We start from the raw sequence: 6,117 nt of genomic DNA on the forward strand, positions 1-6,117 counted from the left end.
TATTGTTGCTAGCACAATATTGGTGATTTGGCAAATCATACCTTATGTTGTTCCGCTGTCTTACCTATTCCAGTAGTAAGTGCGAATATATTTAAGCGTGGTAAATGCCTGAGACATTTATTTCTGCGGGGGAGTATGTAACCTGGGTTAAATATATTCGGGTCGTAGGGTCACCAGTGCACATAGGGATATATGTACTGTGAGCGTGTGATTGGACGCATGTTACCCTTTCACCCTTTCCCGCCACCTAAGTGACGCTACCAGTATAGGCTTCACTCTTACGTTGCCTATGCTGGTGGACGGACGCGATCTGATATTTCTGGACCCCCAGCACAGACCCTGGTAAGTACACAGCAGAATTCTTACCTCGATTGTATCTGATCAGTGGTGCGAGATCTTGTGTGCAAGAACGAGTATGAACTGTATGGAAGTGATCGTAAGAAGTCTTTTATTTATATTATAGGTCTTTCTCCTCGGACCAATAAATTTCTAAACATACACCAAGAGTCTTTCATCTGTTGACCGGTGTTACACAGATATGTAAGCTAACAATGCATGGCAAAGAGAAAACAGGTAAACTTGAATGGTAGAAGTTATATAGCAAAAGAAAAAGTTCAAACTGGGGTTAAGATGACAATACATGGAGCAGCCAGACTGCTGTTGCAGTATATAAAAACGAAATAAATCTTTATTGAAATTAATATCATGGGGGACCCACATTAACTCGTACGCATGATTACTAAAAATAAATCGGCTATAATTACAATGTTTACCAAAAGCCATGTCAACACTACTAAAACAAATTATAATTACGGGCAACACCTTATAGGTGAGAATAACAAAGTCCAAGGACTCGCTAAGGTCAAATAAGCTTCTCTGTACCGCCGCCATTGTCAATAGGATTATAAAAGTTTCGTTAACGGAAAAGCACTCACTGAATCGATTCCGCCTCATCTTCATCGATCACTAGACGGTCATCTGAGTCCTTGTCACTATCGTCACCTTCACTCATATCCATGTAGACAGACCTAAAACGCTGCCCAGGAACAAGATCTCCATTGGATAGCACCTCAGGTGACCTGTTGGAGTGCCTTCCCCTCTTCGTTCGCTGAAATCATTCCTCGTCAATCTCGGGGCTATTACGTTTCCCACTGTCGGAGACACCACTCCCTCCGGGCGAGGGGCTCGCGGTTTCCTCCTGGTTAGGCGGCGTCGGCCCTTTCTCGTCCTGCGTCGGTAGAACGATCGGTTCAGCAGTCGCCGTCGACGGGACCAAAGGCTGTGCCACCTTAGCAGCATATGAGAGTTTTGTTGTCTCCACCGGTCTCCCCGGACACTTAGACCGAACATGGCCGACCTGCTGGCAGCGCAAGCATATCGGTGGCCTTCCTGGAACCATGATTAGGGCTGTCTTCCCAAAAATCCGTATCCTGTGAAGAATATCATCCTGATCACCCTCCCGAATAACCATAGTTATCACTCGTGAGCCGGTCTCTAGAGTCACACCACTAATGTCAGTCTCCTCTCGGTGCACATTAATGACCTTTCCATAGCCCTCAAAGTAACTGGCAATGGCATTATCAGCAATCCACGAGGGAAGCCACTGGACCCTAATAGTTAGACGCCGCTGGTCACAAGGCTCAGGGTGTAGCACGAATTGCTCACAGGAAATGGGTCCGGCAGTTACTGTTCTGTCCACAAGATCAATATTGGAAAGCGTCGCAAACCTTGTGTTCGGAGCCTCGCACCGGAAAACTGATGCCATGTCCTTCCCAGGGACGCCACCATCCAGCAACGCCTTCACGATTTCAAAGCGGGTGACGGTATTCCTCCTCGGACCGGACACATGCAACCTCACCGTACTCCTCAGGACATCAAGATCGATGTGATCTTCAGACATTGCGAAACAAAACGAACCAACCAAAAATAATCACGCTTGGCTTCGTTTTGAAGACGTTCATCAGGCCTCCTCATCTATGACGAGCAAACCTTCCGACGAATCGGACATCGCCTCGTCCTCCTGGGGTCCAACGGGGGTCCTCTGACCAGGGGCCAAGTCCCCATTGGTCAAAATGACGGGGGAAGCACCGGAGTGTTTCCCCTTCTTGGCCATCTGGAATCCCTCGTGATCCATCTGAGTTCCAGGGCGCTTGTGATGAGGTCCTTCGCAACCGTTCCCTCCGGTCGAGGGGCTTGTGGAATCCTTGCCGCTCCCTCCGGGCGAGGGACTCGCGGTCTCCATACCGCTCCCTCCGGGCGAGGGGCTCACGGTTTCTTCTGGGGACACCGTCGAGGTCACCTTCGCTGCGTACGATTGTTTCGCTGTCACTACAGGCCTTCCAGGACACTGAGCCCTTACATGCCCTACCTGTTGACATCGCAGGCAAATCGGCGGTCTAACATGGAACAACTACTAGGGCTGTCTACCCAAAAATCCTGTCCCTGTAAGGAATGGCATCCTGGTCACCCTCACGGATGACCATTGATATTATCCTCGTGCCAGTCTCTAACATCACCCCACTTAACTCATCTTTCTCTCTTTCGATAGCCACCACCTTGCCATAAATGCCATCGAAATGACTGGCGATGCCCTCGTCCGATATCCAAGATGGCAGCCACTGGACACGGATCGTTAGCCGTCTTTGGTCGCAACGCTCCGGTCGTAAACAAAACTGTCCCCTCTCCAGGTTGCCATTGTCCACAATAGAGTCCATCTGTTCCATTGACGACACCGTGGCGAACCAAGCATTCGGCGCCTCGCACCGGAAAACGGACCTGATATCGCTCCCGGGAACATCACTGTCCAGCAAAGCACGGACAATCTCAAATCTGGTGACACTGTTTCTTCTAGGACCGGAAAACCTGGAAACGGACAGTGTTCCGGATTACGTCAATGTCGACGTGACGATCACTCATGATCTCAAACATGAGAAATAATTTCAGGAAAAATGCAAATTAACTGTTTACTGCTACCTTATGGACTTAGTGAGGAAAACGGCAACTACATGTAAATGGAGTTGGAGGTAAATCATTCGTTCATAATACGCGTTGTTTGATCGTACCCGAGATTTTTGTGTATGTGTGTAAATGTATATGTGTATTAAGATGATAATATTTGTATTTGAAATTGAAATGGCGAAGTTTGAGGCGTTGGTTGGTGTGCTTAAGAATATGGCAATGGTATTGCGTGTGGGAATAGTATAGTGAAAGTTTGGGTAAAGGTTATGATTACTTGTATTTGATTGTTTGGTGGAATGAAATGAAAGAATAAACTCCGTTAGATGCGTACGGCGTTCGCAAGAAGGTAACATGGTGAGTTGTTATACTAATTTTTGATTTGATTTTTTTCTCCTCCAATGGGAGGAGTGGGCCGTTCCCGGATGTACTGCAATACCAGGCCAACCCGTGGTAAGAGCGGAGCAAGCCCCTAACATCTCACCTGTGTCCAAAAATCAGTTTAATATCGAAGTACCCCGGTGGGGCACGTATCAGATATTAAGCTGATAAGAACAGATACTACACTTTGATCTTAGCCAAAAGGCCGAGAAGCGATACTGTATCGTGCTCCGATACTTCATTATATGGAAAACGTATTGTACTTTGTCACGGTGTTAAGAATATGTACAACCTTACTACTAGCTTGTTAACATAGAAAATAATTTCTGTACGATGTTTGTGGAGATGTGTTTTTGTTAATTGATAAATAGGATATATGTTTGGAGGCCGATTGCATGCAGGTTAGTGCAGCTGCACGAGCAAAACGTATCGTAGAACTGTCGATAAAGATTAGGCGACGTCGTGAAAACGTTGGACTACGTTTCATGATACCGTGGAAGGGAAGCAACTCGAATGAAAAGTTTTCATAGTAATGTGTCCTATGTAACGAGTAATATAAAATAGCAAAAACATAATAATAATAAACGAACATGATTATTTAAACACGTCACCGGTACCGGATTAAATAATAATAAAAAAATAGAAAAAATGTAGTATTGCGACATTTGAAGAACTGTCGGATAATCAAGCAAAACAAGTTATGGTAGCAGAACACAGTTTCTCGGTGTGGCCATGGGTGATTGATTTTGCTCATAACATTACCCCATTATAAAGGTTTTAATTAAAAATGAAAAAAAGATCCTTGCTAAAATTGGTCCTGTCATGTTTAAGTGGACAATGTGGGGTTTCATTTTTTTCAGGATAATATTTTAGCTTTGTGTTGGAGATTACTATTTGGGCAATCTCGAATCCGTGTCTACGCACCAAAAACTAGCTTTACAGGAAGTGAAATTTTCATAGTGTTTACATGTGGTCATGTTATGAAGAATTTCCGAGTTGGAATTTGCTGAAATATAAGTACTTTGTTACCAAAGATAGGTGTTAAGAATTAAATTTCTTCTGGAAAGTTGTAGTGTTAGGTTGGAATTAGCAGTATTTTTGCATTTTTAGCATTTTTTCAGTAGGTAACCATGACAATCAAATGTCAGAAATCAGAGGAATCTTTTTTTTTACACAAATTTCATCTCTCTACTGTTAATGTAATTGTTATGTAGTTTATAAATATATATATATATATACATGTAATGATGTATTTTTCATAACCAATCTGCTATACCTGAATATCTCAAACTTGACAAATAATTTCAGGAAAAATGCAAATTAACTGTTTACTGCTACCTTATGGACTTAGTGAGGAAAACGGCAACTACATGTAAATGGAGTTGGAGGTAAATGATTCGTTCATAATACGCGTTGTTTGATCGTACCCGAGATTTTTGTGTATGTGTGTAAATGTATATGTGTATTAAGATGATAATATTTGTATTTGAAATTGAAATGGCGAAGTTTGAGGCGTTGGTTGGTGTGCTTAAGAATATGGCAATGGTATTGCGTGTGGGAATAGTATAGTGAAAGTTTGGGTAAAGGTTATGATTACTTGTATTTGATTGTTTGGTGGAATTTACTCCGTTAGATGCGTACGGCGTTCGCAAGAAGGTAACATGGTGAGTTGTTATACTAATTTTTTATTTGATTTTTTTCTCCTCCAATGGGAGGAGTGGGCCGTTCCCGGATGTACTGCAATATATCATACTGATATTTTACCTTTTTATAACTTACATAACAAAATGATTTTAAAAAAGTAAATTTCAACGAAATTGAGATTTTATAGCTTTTTCTGTATATTTTTGTAAAACCAGAGTTGAATACAATAATACCTAAATCAAATAACTGTTTTCGGAATCATGTTAATTGAACTCGTACACAAGTTAACAAACAAGATTTAGGTTTTCCAACATATGGTTATTTGATCAGTACAGCAACGCGGTCAGTTTCTGATAATCCCTTTTATGACATCAATTAAGAAATTAGCCCGACCCTTACTCTAACGTCAGTTCTTTGTTAAAGAATTATCGTACGTGTTTGAGTCAATTAAGGCTCAGGTAATCTTGCATAACCGGCCTGTCAGATCGCTGTTTTTCTCCAATTTCTTTGTCCAAACCCACGCTAACATTTGACCAATCAGAGCTAAGGTCAGAGTGGAAATAAGTTTTTTTATGAGGCCGCTTAAGGGTAAATTACCCATTCTTTATTATAGTAGCGCCTTAAATAACCCTCCTGGTACCTCACCTTGATTCGGGGGGCACCTGAGTATGTAGTGTCGCGTGTCCAGCTGGTCACTTGAAGCTGCGACCCCAATAAAGAAAGACACATGAAACTTACCAGGCTGCCTCCATTATATTTTACAGTATCAAAAACAAAAACATCCACACAAAACTCGATGACAGATTGGTGGGAATCCCCAAGTTCCTAAATGACAGGAAAAGACAAAACTGTGACCGTACCAACCAACTACCAGCCGGGCAGAACTCGCGCAGCAGCAGCAAGAGAAGAGGTAACACAAAGACCACACCAAACCAGGGTCCAGCAAAAACCTCCACAAAAGGCTAAACAACAACAACAGGAGCCTCCACTCCCTCAACAACAACAACAACAACAACAGGAAGGTGAACAGGAGCCTCCACTCCCTCAACAACAACAGGAAGGTGAACAGGAGCCTCCACTCCCTCAACAACAACAGGAAGGTGAACAGGTGCCTCCACCCCCTCAACAACAACAACA

The 6,117-nt window shown here is 43.0% G+C and overlaps 1 non-coding gene and 2 pseudogenes across 1 annotated transcript; all 3 read right to left on the reverse strand.

Moving 5' to 3' along the window:
- Positions 1-931: 931 nt before the first annotated feature.
- Positions 932-1,900, reverse strand: LOC132547348 (uncharacterized; annotated as a pseudogene).
- A 60-nt stretch (positions 1,901-1,960) lies between these two features.
- Positions 1,961-2,916, reverse strand: LOC132547349 (uncharacterized; annotated as a pseudogene).
- A 444-nt stretch (positions 2,917-3,360) lies between these two features.
- LOC132547352 (U2 spliceosomal RNA) lies at positions 3,361-3,553 on the reverse strand. The gene has a single exon (XR_009554103.1). It is a non-coding gene; the product is annotated as a U2 spliceosomal RNA (small nuclear RNA).
- Between the last annotated feature and the right edge of the window lie 2,564 nt (positions 3,554-6,117).

Source organism: Ylistrum balloti, unplaced genomic scaffold (assembly GCF_031769215.1).
Source record: "Ylistrum balloti isolate Yb309-2 unplaced genomic scaffold, AGI_CSIRO_Ybal_v1 Utg369948, whole genome shotgun sequence".
NCBI lineage: Eukaryota > Metazoa > Mollusca > Bivalvia > Pectinida > Pectinidae > Ylistrum > Ylistrum balloti.